At 45.0% G+C, this 20738-nt stretch overlaps 1 pseudogene; it reads right to left on the reverse strand.

Moving 5' to 3' along the window:
- Nucleotides 1-737: 737 nt before the first annotated feature.
- Nucleotides 738-19090, reverse strand: LOC147683462 (uncharacterized; annotated as a pseudogene).
- Nucleotides 19091-20738: the final 1648 nt, after the last annotated feature.

Genomic DNA, 20738 nt, shown 5'->3' on the forward strand with positions numbered 1-20738 from the left:
CCAGGGTGCTTAGGTGTTCCACTACCGGCTTGAGGAGCTTGGTCAAGCACCAGGGTGGCGAAGAAAAACCGAACGACAGGGTCCGGAATTTGAAGATCTGCCCCCTCCACTCAAATTGGAGAAACCTGAAGTGGGGGGGAAAGATGGGAACTGAAAGATATGCATCTTTGAGGGTCAGACGTGCCAACCAGTCATCTTGCAGTAAGAGGTATCGCAGGAGATGGATCCCCTCCATCTTGAAGTGGCGATAAACCAGCCACTCGTTGAATGACTTGAGTTTGATGACTATGCGGAAGACCTTTTCCTTTTTCTCCACCATGAACAAATTGCTTAGGAACCCACTGGGGTGCAGTACTGAGAGGCAAACTGCCCCTTTTTCCAGAAGGTCTTGGACCTCCTGATCTATAAGAGATTTGTCTTGAGCAGAAAAGACATGGGGTCGAGGTCTGACTGATTGTACCGGGGTTCCGTAAAACTCTATGTGAAAGCCTCTTACCGTCTCCAAAACCCAAGTGTCTGAGGAAATCTCTGCCCATCTGTGGTAAAACATGCTTATCCTCCCTCCCAAACGACGGGCAGATAATAGACTGGCACTCACCACTATATCCACTGGAGCTGTTGTGGGCCCCTACGCGGTCTCGGTTGTTCTTGTTTTTGCCACCACAGGAGGGGTAGAACGTTCCTTGTTGACCATCCTACCAGCCATTGTTTCTTCTTGCCTGGGCTCTGTTAGGGCCTTAATGGGACAGGCGGCCAGAAGAGCGACCCCTGCCTCTTCCGGTCCCTCCAAAAACCTTTCCAGGGAAGATTTTCTTTATCGATGCCTGCGCCTTGTCAAGAGCTGAGAACGTTGCCACAAACCTTCCCAGTTCCTTGTCGAAGGGATCACCGAAAAGCGCGTCTTGGGCTACCGGACCTGCCTCCGAAGACAACAGCTCCCCTAACTTAGGATCTATCTTCAACAGAAGGGAGCGGCGATGCTCTGTGGAGAGAGCGCAGTTAGCGTTGCCCAAAAGACACATCGCCCTCTGCGCCCATCTCGCCACGTCATCTGTAGGAAGGGGTTGACCTGATTCCCTGGACCGTTCAGCCAGCTCTATAATCTTTCGCAGCGGTTCAACCACATCGAGGAGTTTGTCTTGACAGGTCCTCTATGACCTGTCTATCCCCTTCTTGGGATCCCAAATGTATTTATTAAAGAAGGTGCACAACTTTGGATCTATCTTTGTCGTAGCTATGACCTTCTCAGGGAGAGAGGGGCAGGGCATTCTGATCTGAGGCGGGCCCTCATCTCCTGATAAAGTGGTTGCCTGATCTTATTACCCACATAATCGGCCACTTTCTTATCCGGGACCCATTCTGTCGAGCGGGGCCTGAAAATACCCATGGGGTCAAACATGTTAGAAGGGGCACCCTCTGCGTCCCCTGCCTCAGAGTAGGAGGATTGCGGGCACCAAAACCGGCCTGAATCTTGCGGCTCCGCCGAGGAGCCCTCATCATCCTCAAACTCGCCCTCCCCTATGTCGGGGAACCACTCTTCGGGGTTAAAATCCGTGGCGACCTCGTCGTAGGCAATCTCGGGTAACTCATCCTCCCAGTAGGGGGCTTCCTTAAGCATTCGCGCACTCTTGAGAAAGACCTCAGTTAGCCAGCTGAAGCCATCATGGTGCCCCGCGTCGCGCTTAGGAGCCTTGCGTAGACGAGACAGAGTCATCCCACGAGACCCAGCCCCCCCCGTCACCCAGTATCCCCGTGCCCTTGAAGACATGGGTAGACAACCTATCAACGCTGTCCTGCAGGGGGCCAAAGCCTGCGCAATGGCCTGAAAAAGCAGATTGTCCACCCCTGCAGGAAGGGAATGAGGGTGGGTTTTATGCTGTTCCAAGGATTGAGAGGGTGCATTATCATGGTCCTTCTGGGACTGCATAATAGTGGAGGGTGGGAGCACAGAATATAGAAAAAATATACGCCTGTTAATACCAAGGGCAGCCCCCTCGCCGGTGCTCCTATGTCAGACTCTGCAGAGATAGCAACAAAAAGCCAGGCAATACAGGCCCAGAACATTAGAAAGCAACTCTTTAAAAGAAAATGGCAGCAAAAACGATCGCTAGGGGCTAGCTCTTAAGTCTTACCGCAGCACGGTGTCAGGCAAGAGTTGCGGGAGAAGGAACACGAGCGGAGAACGCTCTCTCTCCACAAGCACGCACAAATCACCGGAGCGCGAAGAGCAGCTTTGATGATCGTAGAAGTGTGTTAGAGGCGCGAAACAGCGCCACCTAGCACAACCGTGCGGTAAAAGGAAATTGAAGCGCTCTGGCAAAAGTCTACTGCGCGATCAAAACTGATCAAGATTGACAGAAAAACATTCATAGCGCAAAGCCAACAAGCGCTCTAAGCAAAACTAAGACAGCCCAAGTCAGAAAGCCCAATTTCTAACCCCCTAAAGCGAGGAGAAGTTATGAAAGGGCTTAACTGACGAGGCAGCAGTGAAGAAAGAGGAAGGACTTTGTTGCTGATTATAATATATGGACTGTAGGAATGTACTCTGATTGGACTGTTGGGGACCATGGTTACTCCCAGTGTTCATGGGAGTTGTAGTTTTGATGTGGGTTTTCTACGTTCTTTAAAAGTGCTGTTAATAAAGAGTGAAGAAAGTGATGCATAATCCTCGCCTCCAGTCCTGACATAGAATTCATTCTCACATGACTGAGAAAGATAATGTGAATTTACAGAAAATATGCTCTCATTTTAGCTTCTGGAGCACCTTCCAAACCTCTATGGGAAAAGCATGACAAACTTATTTTCTCGCAAACATGATTCATGATATCCCAGCAGAAGGCTTTTTCACAGGGTAAAATCAGCTTAGAACACACCCAATTCCTAAAATTAGTATGGCACCATCAACAAATGATTTATATTGTAACTAAAGTCTGTTACCACCCTTTATACGTTCTCCTTTTGGTGACCCTCAAAAGCTTCCATTCACTACAATGAATTTGATGGGGTACTATCATGTGTGTTTGTCCCAAGATGGCTTCCAACACTTCTTGGATGAAGTGCTGACAGCCAATCAGATCTCACGATGAGTTGTGTGGTTAGGCTGCGCCCAGATATATACATTTCTTTTTCCTTTAATATTAAAAAAACTACTGAATGGATTTACACCATTTAAAGCAAAGAGTGCACTCTAGACCAAGAGCTACCTTTCTGTCAAATTTAGTGCAATTCCATTCATCAGTTCGGCTGTAGCCGTGACAAAAGTTTCCTATGGAAATTAACATGGAAAAAACTTGTTTTGTGACCCCCCTTTTTTCTTGGCCCCCACTTGACGAATCACCCCACAACTTACAAGACAGGAGCTGACTGGAGAGCTGACCGGAGAGCAAAGATTCGGCAAACAACGCCAAAGATATTGGCAAAAGAAAAAACGCTTTTTTAATAGAAAAAAAGGTCTGACTATAACTACCTCCTGTCGACCGCGAGTAGGTGATATATATATATATATATATATTTTTTTTTTTTTAAACCAATGTGCCCTGAAGTATTAGGAACGCACTCAACACAGCCTGTCATCTGAGTTTAAACATGCAGCCTGCATTCCTGTTTCACTTAATTTTTTGTTTGCCGACGCGTTTCAAGGTTCACCGCCCTCTTCATCCTGGGCTAAATAAACGGCATCAGAAGCCCCACCTTGTTGATTTCCGGCTTTTATTCATTTACATAATCACGTTTGCTCTCAGTGAGCGTGAGTTTATTTAATCACAATCAAGGTGCCTGATGGGAGATGGAGTTACTACCAAGGTAAGTATTACTTATAGTAAGTTCTGATAGTCCATTTTAATTTTCATCAATTCTTTCCTTTGTAGGCTGTGTCCCAGGATGCAGACTCGATCTGCATAGGAAGTGTGCTGATCCAGATTCGAAGGTTCAAACCGGCAGCCTCACTCAGCTGGACAGTATTTCCGCCACCTGCTCGATGGTGCAGCTCCCCACGACCGGAGCCGCTGTGTAGAAATTTTGAAACCAATGTGCACTGAAGCATTAGGAACGCACTCAACACAGCCTGTCATCTGACTTTAAACATGCAGCCTGCATTCCTGTTTCACTTAATTTTTCGTTTGCCGATGTGTTTCAAGGTTCACCGACCTCTTCATCCTGGGCTAAATAAACGGCATCAGAAGCCCCACCTTGTTGATTTCCGGCTTTTATTCATTTACATAATCACGTTTGCTCTCAGTGAGCGTGAGTTCATTTAATCACAATCAAGGTGCCTGATGGGAGATGGAGTTACTACCAAGGTAAGTATTACTTATAGTAAGTTCTGATAGTCCGTTTTAATTTTCATTAAAACAAAGGGGGAATTGACCATAAGGGGGCAGAGTAGACCCTCCCTGACCCCCTAGGTTTGATGTGGGGTCTTTAAAAGGGCCCCACGGGGCAAAAAAAAATATATATATTTTTTCGATTTTTGCGTGGGGAGCGCCCGGTACGCGCACCGGGGAGCGCCCCGGGAAGCCCACAACAGAAAAAAAGAATGCCAGAGTTTAAACATTTTTGGCAATATTTTATAAATGGGAGGTAGTTCTGAAAATAACTTTTTTTATTCTTTTTGTTGTTTTATATTTTTTTAATTATTTTTCTGAACATTTTTTTAATTTTTTTGTGTTTTTGAACAATTTTATATATATTTTTTTTTTTTGAGGGAACAAACAAAAAACAGGGAATTGGAAATGGCTCAACAGGAGCAAAAAAAAGAAAAGAATTACTGTTTTCTTTCCTTGCTGCATTTGTGGTTGTCTATAGCAGTATTTATTAAGGTGACGCTAAGTTCACCATAGCATAAAGTTTTGCCACACAAAATGCAAAGAAATTTGACCTTGCCAAATTTTGGTTGAATATTTGGCACCATTTGCCGTTCTTCTGGTCCAGAAAGTGAGGGCACTGAGGAAGTGCTGGCCACAGGGGGTGGGTTGTGCCGATGTTCCCGGACTTCAGCCTGGGCCAAATTATTGGGATGCCACCCCTCCATGTGGCGGATCATGGTATAGTTACCAAAAGAATATTTCTTGGAGGGATTGCCCCTGGAGAGAACTTTGTCACAGATGAGACAGGTGACTTTGGGGCGTTCACCTTTTTTTGGTCATCTGGAAAAGAAAAAAATTGCCAAATGAAGTGCACTTTGATGTGCCTTTGTCTTGGTTCTTCTGGGAGGTAGACCCTTTGATGTTGATCCTCCTCCTCTTCTTCCTCCTCTTCTTCTTGTCCTCCAAGAAACTGTGGTGGTGGACCTTCTTTTCTGGGTGGTGGGGGTGGTGGTGGGAGTGCACCAGCCGCAGCAACAAGTGATGCCATTCTTTCCTCCAAAATAGCTCTTGCTCTCTCAATGAAGAAAGTAAGAATGAGGAAAAAAGGAGGGGGCTTTCATTATTTGGAGAAAAAAAATGAAGAGAACCAATGAAAAGTGTTATTTTCAAGTCACATGACCCGATGCGCTTACGTTACGCGCTCCGGCGCGCTTATGTTACGCGCTCCGGGCCGCGCCGTGGAGCGCTTCCGGGTGCGTTTACGCAGCGCGTCATAAGATGCATCACGCGGCTACGCGATACGTCACGCTTACGCGCCGCGTCGCTATTTTGTTTTCGATCGCGACATTGGCGCTAACGGGACGCTTCCCGGTTCGCGCACCGGGGCGCTTCAAAATAGTACGCTTTCCGGGGCGCTCACCGGGGCGCGCACTGGAAGCGCTCCAAGACAAAAAAAATATATATATATATTTTTTTAAATGAAAAATTGTAAGGACTGATAGCTATGTCTCAAGATATATGCTCCAGTTGTTTTTAAGAAAATTAACTTTTAAAAAATATATATTGGCCTATATTTGGGCTTTATATATGTTAGAGCCCAAATGTAGCCCAAATGTAGCCCAATGTAGCCCAATGTAGCGCAATGTAGCCCAAAGATGGCCACCAGAGACAAAAAAATACAAATGTAGCCCAAATATCAGCCAGATGTAGCGCAACTATAGCCCAATGATAGTATGTACCAGAGTGTTCTAAAGAACAACTAGAGCGGTAACAGTCTTACTTATAAAGTGAGACTTTTAGTTAGGAATTAGCATTAAAAAGACCTTTGAAATTCACTGAAAAAAACATAGGTTTCACACCAGTTATAGTTAGGAATTAGCATTTAAAAAACCTATTAAATTCACTGAAAAAACCATAGGTTTCACACCAGTTATAGTTACCTGGAAATTTTACTGGCATAAAACCATTGAAATTCCCACGTTATAGTTAGTTGGACTCACTATAACTTGCGCGTGTAATGCACTGCTGATGACATCACATATTACATCACTCATGACATGGTCAGTGACATCACTCATGACATCACTGATGACACCATCCAGTGAATGTGTGCCTTTCTGAAAAATACACATGTTTTATATATGTATTTGTAAAGGTCAATGGAAGAATAAATGTTTAAATAAGTGTCTTAATGGATGTTTTTTTTTTTTTAAATGATTGTTTAACTGGCTTATTAAGTGTATCATAGTGAATACATATATTAGCGAGTATTGTTTCAATATTTAAATGTTTGTATCAGTGTTTCACTTTGTGTATAAGTGGGTGCATGGGTTGGTGAGTAGCTACATGTGTGTTTCTATGGCTTATTAGATGTTTTTTTAGTATCAGTATAAATGTCTGTATGATTTGGTGGGGGTGTTACTTAGCACACAGATGCATCAATGACTGACTCACTGTTTGTATGTGTTATATATATATATATTGATGCTTTGGAGGTCTGCGCCCGTCTGAACTGCATCCAGAGCAGTTGGGAGCCTGTTTTCTATTCATACACCGGGAGTGGATTGCTTCCGGCTTTCGTGGACCCGCCCATTGTTTGGAGGCACGGCGTTCGGCAATCCGACTACGCTGTCGGCGTTTGAGACTTATACTGTTTCAGTATTTTTGCCGTGCCCCCCGCCACTAAACAGACTGAGGCAGTTATTGGCGTGCTTTCGGTAACTGGACCCGGTGAGGAGCTTCACAGCCAGGGAGGTCGGCTGACTTTCCTCGGTGTTTGGAGGCGGAAGCCGGTAGGGCACCGGAGGTGGGCTTGTTTGCCTTTTGTATTTCTTCGAGTTTAGCGGGTTTTTGGGCTTGTTTTCCTCTAATTAAAGCCAGCCAGCAGTGAAGCGGTTGATTGTAAAATCGCTGTTATCCTTCGCAGAACAGGTTTTCCAATGAGGCGCTAAGGAGTAGGGAGACGGCAGCGGAGGCTCTATATGGGAACCTGCCAGCTACTTCAGCAGAAACTACTCAAGACAATCGTACTACTGGCACCAACAGCAGTACGAAGGACCTTTTAAAAACTCTGGAGAAATTACTTCGAAGTGAGTTATCGAAGTGGTGGGAGAAAAAATCTTTGGAAAAGTACATTGAGGCTAATCGTGTTCCCCGGGGCTTACGGATAATGATTGTTCCCACCTATGAAAACCCGGACCCCAAAATGCTACAGGAATGGGCTGAAAACAACCTACAATCATCAAGAAACATGCTACAGATTCTAATAAAATATGCCCATACTGATAGGGAAGCGCTATTGATTGAAATCGATAAAATAAATGCTCTGTTGGAGGCGACAGGTGAAACTGATTTGATAGTTAATACCAGAAAAGAAATTGATCAACGCTTGGCTAAATTGGAACAAACTATTCAGGAACGCAAAATACATAAGTTTGCTAGAGACAAGCAGGATTATGCTACAGGACGCATTTTTACATTCTCCCGTAAGTATGATTCTTACAAAAGAAAGGCAATGTCTCTTCAACACAAACCAAGTGCTTCCTCCAGTTCCAATGTACAGACCAATGCTGCTGGCTTAACTAACGATGACAACCTATCAGTAGCCTCCTTCACAGGCTCTGAGGACAGTACACCTTCTGCAGATGCAGGGTCCTCTGATCTGAAAACTTTCTCAGTAGTCGATGAACTAAATTTTGTAAGCGAGGACCGGAGGTATTCTCTGCGCTCACGGAAGAATCCTCCACAAGCAGGCAAACCAGCAGCCAAAAACGTCGGCGCAGGAAACGAGCTGCCAAAAAGAGGTGGAGGGAGGGGCAAAACGCGCAGAAATTGGAACAAATAACTCAGATACAAGACAACACAGTAATCAATTTGACTGACTTTGTACTGTCCAAAGCGGAGGAGCAACTTCTGTCCCTAGGCTTGTCCTATTGTCCACCGAATAACTTTTCCTATGTCCAGGCACGGATTGATGTGTTTAAATTTATTAGGAAGATCAAACTACAAAAATACTTCCTACTACATCCTGAAAATCCGAATAAGGACATAGGACAGCTCACTCCATCAACGGAAGAAACTCTTTCAGTTAGGAATCTGCAGGGGTTACAAACCCTTATTTCCTTAGAAAATGAAGACAGTTCACAGAATGAACCTACAGTCAGCCAGATTGTTACAGTTAATCGTTCACCATCTACAGCCTTTCGGGGAAAGTCCACATTCATGCCATTAATGCCTAAGGATGCTGTTGATGTCTTCAGTGACAGAGTCATTACAGAACTTAAGACTTTGAACAGGACGTTACTGGGAAAGAAAAAACAATGTGACTTTAACAACATGCAATATACCAAACTTGTCAAAAAGATTCAAGGTAACAATCAGATAGTTGTGAAGAGTGCTGACAAAGGGGGGAATACTGTTCTTTGGGCAAAAAGTGATTATGTTACAGAGGCAGCCCGCCAACTTAATGATCCCCTTTGTTATTCCAAAACCACCAAATTTACAATGCTGAACTGTCATGACAAAACCAGAAAAGATATCAATGCCTGGTTCAGACGTGGTTTATTGACTAAATAGGAATCTAAGTTCTTGAATGTATTGCACCCTATCACACCTTTGTTTTATTTGGTACCCAAAATCCACAAGTGCACTACCCCAGTCCCAGGTCATCCTATCATTTCAGCACAGGGCAGCAGGAATGAGAATATTTCAAAATATGTTGATTTTTTTCTTCAGCCTCATATGATTTCTCTCCCTTCCTTTCTTAAAGATACCACTGATTTTTTGGGGAAGATTAATTGCATCACTTGGGGTCCTGATTTATGTTTCCTGGTGATGGATATTGAAGCACTTTATACCAGTATCAACCATCTCCAGGGTTTGGAAGCTGTTCAGTTCTTTCTTGATTCTCGGGAGGCAACTATGCGGGACCACAATCTCATGTTATTGGACATGATACATATTTGCCTCTTCAATAACTATTTCCAGTTTGGCAGGGACTTTTACCATCAGGAGCGCGGGGTGACAATGGGTTCATGCTTCTCCCCCAGCTATTCATGCTTGCATGTTGGCTGGTGGGAGAGGCATGTTCTTGGCGTCACTCACGCTCATTGGCTCCCCCACCTATTAGCCTACTGGAGATTCATAGACGATATTTTTATCGTCTGGAAAGGATCTCAAGCTCTGGCAGCTGACTTTGTCAATTAAATCAATGTGAATGATAGGAACCTTAAGTTCACTGCCACCATCTCAGCCACTTCTGCTGAATTTTTGGATGTTTTGATTTACATTGACAATAATACCATACAGTCCAAACTTTTCAGGAAAACCACTGCGGGCAATTCCATCTTGCATGCCCACAGTGCCCACCCCCCTCACACTATCAATAGCATACCTCTGGGGGAATTTATCAGAATTAAACGCATATGTAACGATCCAGATGTCACTCAACAATGTCTAGCAGAATCTAGAGATAGGTTCCTTCGAAGGGGCTACAAAAGAGCTGTACTAGATCGAGCTCTCAGCAAAGTATCAGCACGATCACGCGAGACATTGCTGACCCCTAAGATCAAACTAGACACTGATGTGACCAGTGGGACAACAGCAAGATTTATCACTACATATTGCGCTCAAAGTTCCAGACTTAGCCAAATCATTAGATCTGAATGGCCGATTGTTTTGACAGATGTAATCCTAGCTCCTTTTTTGCCCAAATCTCCGGCTATTACTTTTAGGAGAGCTCCCTCCATGAAAGATTCCCTAGATCGTACACAGCCAGAACTTCAATCCAAAACCACTTGGCTCAACAAACCGGGCTTCTACAGATGTACCTCGTGCCGTGCCTGCACCTTTGCAGTCAATGGTACCCATTATACATCTGCATTTAGTGACCGTGTTATACCAATCAGGGAACATCTAAAATGTCGCAGTGATTTTGTGGTTTACAAATTGACCTGCACTTGTTCCTTATCATACATTGGGAGTACCAAGTTGCAAGCATACCAACGTATTCTGCAACATATACGGGCTATAGTTAACTCGGATATGAACTACCCTGTCGCGCGTCATTTTAAATCAGTGCACGACAAAAAATTGAAAGACCTTAAATACACTCTGTTGTGCTCTGTGGCTAATCCTGGCAGAGGTGGTGATCGAGAAAAACTTCTCCGTCAAAGAGATGCTTTTTTCATTATTTTGCTCGATACCAGATCCCCCAATGGCCTTAATGCTTTTGATGAATTGCATCATTACCTATGAAACTAGTGGTTTTTCCCAGAGTCATCACCATAATGAATTTAGTCATCCATATTTGTGTGTTTCTTTTGTCAAATGTTTGATGGCTTTTATGATCTGTACCTTCTGATTGATGAATTTAAAATATGAAGAAGTGTTGATGAATAATAATGAACTTGAGTCTTTGAAATCATGAATAGCTCATATGCAAATTTGATGAATTTACAGCTTGCATATACTTATAACATCTATAAGTTTCTTTGGTAGTTTCCTTTTGTAGAGTTTTCTGCTGCTATGTTTATTCCATGTATTGAACAGCTGAATTTTTTTGGTCTAATAATCTGTATTTGTATACACCAGCAATCGTGTGATGACCACTCTACTACCAGGCCACTTTACTATAAGGGGAATCTCATTGTGCACTTGCATTTGATCTTTTTTCCTTTATTTGTGGGATTCCATTCTTTTATCTCTGTGATGTGACGGGGGGTTTGATTGTTTACACCGCCATTCTTTTCTCACTTGAGATCAACAGAGGGTTGAATTTATTTGTCATGAACTTGTTTTTTCATGGTATAAACTGTTGTACTTGGCCTGGTTGAGCACTATGCTCTAATTGACATTTCAATACTTGTAATCACTGGATATTTGTTTTGGATTTTTCATCACACTAAATTGATTGCCTGTTTACATTGTTATTTTACCCTTGCGACCTGTTTCTTTAGGCGCTTGGGCTTTTAATCACGATTTAACTCACCGCCTACTCCTGACGCGTCATGTGACCAAGCTCCGTCCGTGGAGCGAAACGCGTCAAGGAGGGCACTTGCTCTTGCACTGTCTGCTAAAATAAATGCACTGCTGACATCGAATCCTTGTGCTGGCTGATAATTTATCTTAATTGACTGGAGTTGATGCTTTGGAGGTCTGCGCCCGTCTGAACTGCATCCAGAGCAGTTGGGAGCCTGTTTTATATATATATATATATATATATATATTACAGCTCCGTTGCACCAATAGCCGGGTCACTCGCAGACGGGTGCCTCTCGTGGTGGCGCTCCACGTTAACAAATTGCAGCTCCGAGTTTCTCTCGTTATTAGCAGAAAGAAAATCCGGCACTCGCAGGGGAAGTGTTCAAGTTGGTTTTTTAATTAGAAACACTCAGCAGACAAACGCGTTTCGGTTTTCCTTCGTCAGTGTCCCTGACGAAGGAAAACCGAAACGCGTTTGTCTGCTGAGTGTTTCTAATTAAAAAACCAACTTGAACACTTCCCCTGCGAGTGCCGGATTTTCTTTCTGCTAATAACGAGAGAAACTCGGAGCTGCAATATATATATATATATATATATATATATATATATATATATATATATATATATATATATATATATGATTTTGTTTCTTGTCTTCTTCCTCTTCTCTCTTATTTTTCTTTTATATTATCACTGTACTAACTTTACAACATAATTCCTAGTGTTTTATTTGGACAAAAGGTCTTGTTACTTCTTCTTATTACTATATTTTGCATTAATTTTATATAGTGGATATATGCATCAAATCCTCCATATTGTCGTTCAATTTTTACCCCCTTTTTCCAAGCCGCTGAAAATTGTCTCTTTAAATGTGCATGGTTTAACTTACTTTATTAAAAAGAAAAATATACGTACTTATGTTGGTCACAATAAGCCAGATATATTACAAGAAACCCATCATGCTGCAATAGAATGTGAAAATTTTGAATAAGAGTGGATTTGCCAAGTTCTACATGCAAGTACCACACTCGAGACATTTGGGGCTCACCCCATAACATCAAGGAAAGGTGGTGCTGCCATTCTTTTCAATAAATATTTACCCTATAAGATATTGCAAACCTGGGAGTACATCGAACGTAGCTACAATTTATTAAATTTCAAGATGGCCGATGGAGAAGGAGCACTTCCAGAGTGCTCCAGGGGTAAGGGATCGCAATCGGCGTAAATCCCGGGTAAACCTTGCCCATCGAGCCCAACAAACAAATATCTTAAGGAGTACTCAATCTACGCAATTTAAGGATTATCTCCATACCTCCGCACCCTCGCGCGGGAATCCACGGACCCACACGGTGAAGTTTTCGAACTCCGAGCTCCTTTCCTCGATGATCGCCTTCTGCCTCGCCAAAGAACCATAAGTCAGCCCCCTGGGATTGCCCTGTTCAACCTGAAGTCCAACGGGCTGAATCCCGCTGTCCCTTTGGAATCCGCTCCGCCCTGACTCGGAGGCACCCCTCCCAGCCTGCAGGCACCATAGCTGTGCAATCGGTTTGCTTGTCCTTGCGGGGCCCGCCACCCATCAGTCAATCTGCAAGAACTTCACGACCTTAAGCTACCGCTCCCCCGATGAGGCGAAAACCTGCATGGGCTCGACTCAGCACAGTGGGTGTCGCCATAACCTCCGTCGCACCACAAGAAGGAGAAGGGACCTACACTCCGACCGGTACAACTTGCGAGGAACAAGGTAAGGGTGGCCCCCCTGCCCCCCGCAACAGCAGTTATTGTGCCCTCCGACCAGAGGTCCAACGACCCTCCCAACCTCCACCCCTCCTAAGTTCTCCCAGTATCGGGAGGCACGGCAGCTTGCAACCGGGTGCTTTCCAGCCCTCGGCTTCACAGCTCCGGAACTTTCCCAACCCCCTTCTCCTGACTTTTCCCCGCTCTTGAGGCACTGCAGCCTACTTCCGGGTGTTCTCCTCCCTCTCCACAGACCTCTCCCCCGCTGCAACCGCCAACATCACGGTTCTACTGAGGTCCCTGAGAGCTGTTTATCTGCGTTGGCCTCCAGCTGGTCTCCGCAATGATCACGCTTCGTGCAGCTCTATGGCTCAGCGGCTGCGAGGCAAGAAATAGAAGTCAATTGCTGACTTGCGCACTTTGAATACAACTTTAACATTTATGTGCTTCGTGCAGACATTTTAACATTGTGCAGCTACTTCAATCATTTATGTGCTTCATGCAGACATTTTAACATCGTGCAGCTACTTCAATCATTTATGTGCTTCATGCAGACTTTTTAACATCGTGCAGCTATTTTAATCATTCATATGCTTCGTGCAGCTCTGTGGCTGAGCGGCTGCGAGGCAAGAAAGAGAAGTTCGTATGCTGACTTGTGCTTTTTGAGTACTACTTTATCACGTATTGATTTACTAAAAATCTAAATGTTCTGTTTTTCTGAGCAACTCAGCCTGATTCAAAATGGCAACTCCTTGACAGCGTCTACAGCAAGAGGACTGCTCCCTTTTAAACAATCAAGGTCCCCTAACTGGACCCCAACCAGTCTTGTCCTCAATCAGCTGTAACAGAAAGAGGACTGCACAAACCCAGTCTGCAGTAACAGAAAGAGGACTGCACAACCCCAGTCAGCTGTACCAGTAAGAGGACTGCACAATCTTTACAAACTTGGGTGGCCATCTTGAAGTGGCACTTACTGACTGTATCAACCTACAACAACCCTGACAATCCGTTATCCCCTACAAGTACCACCATTCTAATTATAATAACTGCTGCTTACTGATCCAGGGCTCCATGAGTGTGCCCATCCCAAGCCAACATGGTGGGCCCTGGTCTGACTGCCTCTGGGACAAACGCTTACTCCCTGGTCTACCCCCAAAACTCACAAAAACCGCCACAAAAGCCTTCAAACCCCTCACCCTGAAAAACCATCTAGAGGCACTGATCTCTGACCAACGTTTCTGTGCGGACAAAGGGACCATCATCAATTACCTCGTTTTCTATTCCAGAAGAATCCCCGCCTGGCGCAATACCTTTTTGCTATTCATTAATGTACGCTCATCCAGGAACATTCCCTCCGGCACTAAGCTCACAATAGTGCCCTCAGCAACCCTACGAGCTGACCTCACCATCACCCTCTACAAAAGCGGTATTGTACTGATCCAAGCCTCAACAAAAAACCTTGACGAATTTACAGATCTTTTTTCCACTCTCCGAAACCATGTGCATGACACTGGGAAGCCGACCAACACCCGGCCTGACTTTAATCCGACCCCCCTGCCCAATATAGAACACCCTAATCCCCTCACTACTCCTACCAACCTCCCTAACGCTAGGGACCAGAGAACCTTGAATCCCCCCTCTATGCCCCAACTCTAAATCCACAATTTCCATCATAGCACACCCTAACCCCCTCAGCCCTCCTACAACCCCCCGAACTAAATAAACCCAGAACCCTTGGTCTCCTCCCTCCATGCTCCCCACTCGGACTCTAAGACCGCTACGTCCTCAGCGACTTTTGCTGTGGCAGATCAAGCCAGCCCGCTAACACTCAAGCCACCCCTTCCATGACCCCTAACACAGTCCACCCTTGCCCTCCAACCCCCCCCTCCTCAGCGACTTTTGCTGTGGCAGGTCAAGCCATCCCCGCTAACACTCAAGCCACCCTTTCCATGACTCCTAACACAGTCCACCTTTACCCTCCAACCGCCCCCTACAGATATCCTCTCTCTGCACTCCAGAGCCTCCAAAATAATTCAGAGCTTCCATTCCTCCATCCTCGATCTAACAAACCTCCTCCACCTCGCCGAACTCTTCTACGCAAACATCATGCCTCAGCTGATTTCCCCTCCCATCCCAGAGCTCCCCAAACGCCCTCTACCGTCATCCTTGAGGCATCTTCGCCCTCGCAAGCACACTAGCTGTCTATCGGAGGAGGAAACCCTTGACCTCGCCCTCTCTTACAACTTTTTCCTCGTCACAACAAATTCACTAGACCTCACTGAAGAGGAAATCCAGGATATTCTCCAGGACCATAATGCAGCCCCTACCTCTCCTTGTCTACCAGACGTGAGTGCTGCACACCCCATCTGCACGGTCGCTATCGATCCCTGCAGATCAGCTCCCCTCTGTAATAGAAGGGTGATCAGAAGCAATCTTGCACCTGTACCCCTGTCTGCCCCGACTCCCGCCACCACCTCCCTCCCTGCTCTGACGGGTCTCTTAATCAACTGCCGTTCTGCAGTAAAGCATGCCGCCGATGTCGCCGCTCTCATTCTAAACAATAACACCGACTTAGCTATTGTAACAGAATCATGGCTTAATGATTCATCATCCCCATGCCTCGACCGCTTAGTCCCCCCCAACTTTAACATTGTCAGGCTAGGCAGACCACATAACAAAAAAGGTGGCGGAATCGCCTGCATCCATCGCTCTAACCTCCTTGTCACAGAGCTTCTAACGGATAACTCCGATTCCTGCGAATATCTAGCCCTCTCAGTCTGCAGTAACACCACACACCTATGCAACCTGTACATCTTTTACCACCCCCCAGGCATGAACAAACCCTTCACTGACTACCTCATGGAAATTATCACGGCTAAGAACTCCCCTAACACCAAAGACATTTTCCTCTGAGACTTCAACCTGCACTGGAATGACCTTAAGGATCCTCATGTCAACGCCATTAAAGACCTCATGGCCGATCTAGCCCTGACCCAAGCCTGCCCGCTCCCAACCCACTCGAAAGGGGCCACTCTAGACTGGATCATCTCTAAGGAGACAACCGTCAAGCTCATATCTATTGACCCCTGCGACTGGTCTGACCACCATGCCATCGCCTTCCTGCTACCTGACACCCGTAAGACTAGGGCACCACAACCTGTGCTCCAAAAACGCTGGGTCAGAGACACCAAAAACCTAGACCTCAATGAACTCGAGATCTGCTGCAAATCCGACCACGCCCCCCCACACCACATTGGTCAGTGAACTCAATGATCACTACTCTGTAACGATGTCGAACATTTTGGATGACCTAGCCCCTCTTAAACTAAAAAGAACTCCAGTCAAAGATAGAAACCCATGGTTCACTGGTTCCCTCAACAACGAGAGGAGATCCCTCCAACAAGCCGTAAAAATCTGGAGACAGCACCCCTCTGCAGATCACCTAAAACTTCTTCGTCAGGCCAGAAATACATACAACAAGAACATCCTCAACTCAAAAAAAGTGTTTTTCAGAGCGGAACTAGGAAATGCCCAGAACAGACCACGCAAACTCTTTGAGATGGTCAAACTTCAATCGAACAAACTGTCCAAAACAGCAAAAGAAAACCCCAAGTCTCTCATCTCCGAGGATTTCTCCTTGTTTTTCGCAAACAAAATCAAAACCTTAGGTATCGAACTCAGTGCTGCCTCACTCCCTCCACAGAACCTTGACCTTCTGCCTCCTCCCCCTGCCGCCACGGTACTCACCCAAGAATCTAGCGCACTGGTCCGAATTCTCAACCTACGATGAAGACTCTGCTGCCAAAATCCTTTAACCCTTAAACCCAAACAACCGTTTCAACGACCCGCTCCCTTCAAACTGTCTTGTGACCGTTGCCAAATCCATTAATTCCTAGCTGGACTGCGATAATCAATGCCTCTCTCCAACAGGGATCAATCCCAACCTCGTTGAAAGCAGGCCAAGTCCTCCCCATTCTGAAAAAGCTGTCGCTGGACCCAGCCTCCCCAGACAACTTTAGACCAATTTCCAACATTCCTCTCTTGGCTACAGTGCTGGAAAAGTGTGTACAAATACAGCTAAGCCACCACATCAACAACTTCCATCTACTCGATGGCTGCCAATCCAGCTACCGACCAGGACACAGCACTGAAACCACCATGCTCCACATTGTCGATGATGCTCTTCAAGCCCTTGACCAAGACAAAACCTGTCTTCTAATCCTCCTTGATCTATCTTCGGCCTTCGACTCGGTCAACCACGAGATGCTACTCGAACACCTCAATCTTAGGATGGGATTAGATCGCACAGTCCTCGACTGGTTTAGTTCCTACCTCCAAAACCGATCTCAGAGATTACTAATTGATGGCAACCTGTCCGCTCCCTCCGTGGTCACGGTGGGAGTCCCTCAGGGATCAACGTTGGTCCCCCACCCTTTTCGACCTCTATTTAGAACCCCTTGCCGAAGTCCTTCGCACTGCAAATATCTCCTTCCATATGTACGCTGATGACTCTCAGATCTACATAAAAATCTCATCTCTTGAGGAGATCCTCACCTTGAATGAGGAAACCAAGGGGTATATCCTGAGCTAAAAGGTCAATATCATAGTCCATCAATTAAATCCAATGAATCGAATTGTCTTCATTTCATCTTCATTTATTATACAGTTCATTAATTATCCAATCATCACCAAGAGAACATACAATAGCCGCTGCCAACACGTGTTTCGTCTTGGTCTGGGGACCAAAAGACTTCTTCAGGGCTGGAAATGTTACAATAAATATAATCACAATTCCGCTCAGATAAAAACCATGCATGCATTGCCACATTATCCAATATATAAAGCAATAGGGACAGAACAAAGTGGCCTGGGTTGAGGTCCAAATATTATATATTCATACCATGACCTCACTCCCCAATTAATGAAACCCATCAGAGACCCTTTGTAAAGGTGCAGTCAAAGATATAATAGCATCACAATTATAAATCATATTTACATTTTGATGGTTCAAAAATCCTAAGTATTCGAGAAAACTTCTCTAATAGCTGTATTTAGGAACACAAACCACAGGAGATTGATTCAAAGTGAAAAGGTCACAGTGTCATAGGATAACTGACCAACAACAACAAGAAAAGTTAAATTTGTAACGTAATATCCAAACAGTGTAATGAGATAGCAACCATGAAACCACAAATTCATTCCAAACACCGTAAATTTGTACCAAATAGACCGAAGATTGTGTGACCAATACTGTGCAGCAACAAAGATGAATAAACATTATAAGGAGAAAAAGGGAAAAGTAAGAAAAGGGATGAAATAATTGGGAAAGAACAGGAAGAGAAAAAAAATGGAAGAAAAAGGCTCACCTATGGCTAGAGTCAAAAATACTAGGAAAGCATAAAGTGTGCCTTCATAGGTCCACGGCATCCACCAATATAATCTAGGACAGAAAAATGCAATAGATCATTGCGTTACATCTCTATCCATCGTTTACACTAGAAGCCTACAGCGTGTGCTGTTAAGTCTCCAAAGAAGGTTGTGTGCATTGGTCAAAGTGATAAAGAATATGAACAAATAAGGGAGAGCACTCACTATTCGTTCGTAAATTCCACGTTCCAAAAGGTGGATCAAAGTTTTCAAATATACCAAGCCGGTCTCCAAAATTCAGGTATTCATTTGGTGCCAAAAGTTTGTTTAGATATATAAAGACGTCCGTAATGGCGTTTGAATTAGACAGCGTCCTATAAGTGCAAAACAATGTAAAACATTTGTAATTATTGTGTCCGTATTAACTATACTGACAAATCTGTCAATAGAGGATATGCATGTAGCTATGATATAGTCATCTCGCCCGCACTAAGAGCCCTCAATCTTGAAATAACACTTCACAACCAGAGCAAAGTGATATATGTAATTTTAAGTTAAAAAAGGGCTTCCGCGTGTCACTCTGTATCGCGGATATTTAGATATAAGTGCAGAGAAAAGCCGCTTTCGATCTGGCACAATCGGCGTTCAGCAAGCACCCCATGTTGATTTTCTCCTATTAGTTTAGTTTCTATGGTGATAGACATGAAAAGGGGACTAACGAAGTCCTCGTAAATTAGTCATGACTTGAGTAAGTAAAACTACCACCATCTTGTAGTTAGGGTGACCAACTGGCATTGGTGCAAATTCAGGACTGAGAGTGTAAAAATTCAGGACAAAGGGTCAAAATTCAGGACACAAATTCAGGACAGGAGGTCAAAATTCAGGACAAAACTTCAGGACAATTGGATAAGTTTTACAGACACATCAGAGGTCGCGCAATAGTATATAAGTAAGCCCAGCCATATCCAAACATATTCAACCATTTGCAAACCTATCCATCATGTATACTTCCATCTATCCTTTCATTCATCCATCCCTTCATCCATCCTTTATCCATCCATCCACCCTTTCACCCTAGCCACCTGTACACTCATCCATCCACTCTTCTACCCATCCATTCACTCATCCATCCAGCCATTTACCCTTTCACCCATCCAGCCATCCTTTCACTTACTCATCCATCCACCCATTCACCCTTTCAGTCATTCATCCTCCTCCCTTTCTCTATCCATCGTCCCTTTCACTTAGCAATCCTTCCTTCCATCCATCCATCTACTCATCCACTCATGAATCCATCCATTGACCCTATCACTCATCCATTTATCCCTTCACTCATCTATTCATCCTTTAGTCCATCTACCATCCCTTTCACTCACTCATCCATCCTTACATCCACCCTTTCACTCATCTGTGCATCCATTCACCCTTGCACTTATCAATTCATCAATCCATCCATCATTTCACTCATCCATCCACCCACCCACTCACTCATCCACCTTTTTACTCATCCATCCTTTCACTCATCCATCCACCCTTTTACCCATCCAGCTACCCTTCCACCCATACATCCAGCTATTTACCCTTTCTCCCTCCCATCCTTCGACCACTCACTCATTAATCCACCCATCCTCTTTTATTATCTGGCATTATTTTACTGTGTTATTGCTCCTTGCCCTTTGTGTCCGCTCCCTCCCTCCTCCCAGCGTCCACGGAGCTTATCGTGGTGCTTGCTATATTTTAATACTCACTGTGTGCTGCGAGGGACTTCTGCACATTTTGCACTTAGATTCACATAATTACTGCCTAGCACCCAGGGCGGCTATCGGCCGAATTACGGGCTGAGGCTCCCGGGCGCCACATTTCGGCAGCGGCCATCTTAGATTGGGCACTCGTGCTTCAGGCGCTCTAGTCGCCAGTATTTAAGCAGCCTACGAGAGCATCTGAGTGATTGCTGCTCGTTTATCTCCTGAGGCGGAAGCCGGGAGGCATTGCTTTGACAGCGCATTTAAACTTATTCTTACTCTGGCATTATTTTACTGTGTTATTGCTCCTTGACCTTTGTGTCCGCTCCCTCCCTCCTCCCAGCGTCCACGGAGCTTATCGTGGCGCTTGCTATATTTTAATACTCACTATGCGCTGCGAGGGACTTCTGCACATTTTGCACTTAGATTCACATAATTACTGCCTAGCACCCAGGGCGGCTATCGGCCGAATTACGGGCTGAGGCTCCCGGGCGCCGCATTTCGGCAGCGGCCATCTTAGATTGGGCACTCGTGTTTCAGGCGCTCTAGTCACCAGTATTTAAACAACTGGTTATGACTCCGCGCAGCGGACGCGATCAGCGGCCGCGCC

The sequence above is a fragment of the Lissotriton vulgaris genome, chromosome 11 (genome assembly GCF_964263255.1).
Source record: "Lissotriton vulgaris chromosome 11, aLisVul1.2, whole genome shotgun sequence".
Taxonomy (NCBI): domain Eukaryota; kingdom Metazoa; phylum Chordata; class Amphibia; order Caudata; family Salamandridae; genus Lissotriton; species Lissotriton vulgaris.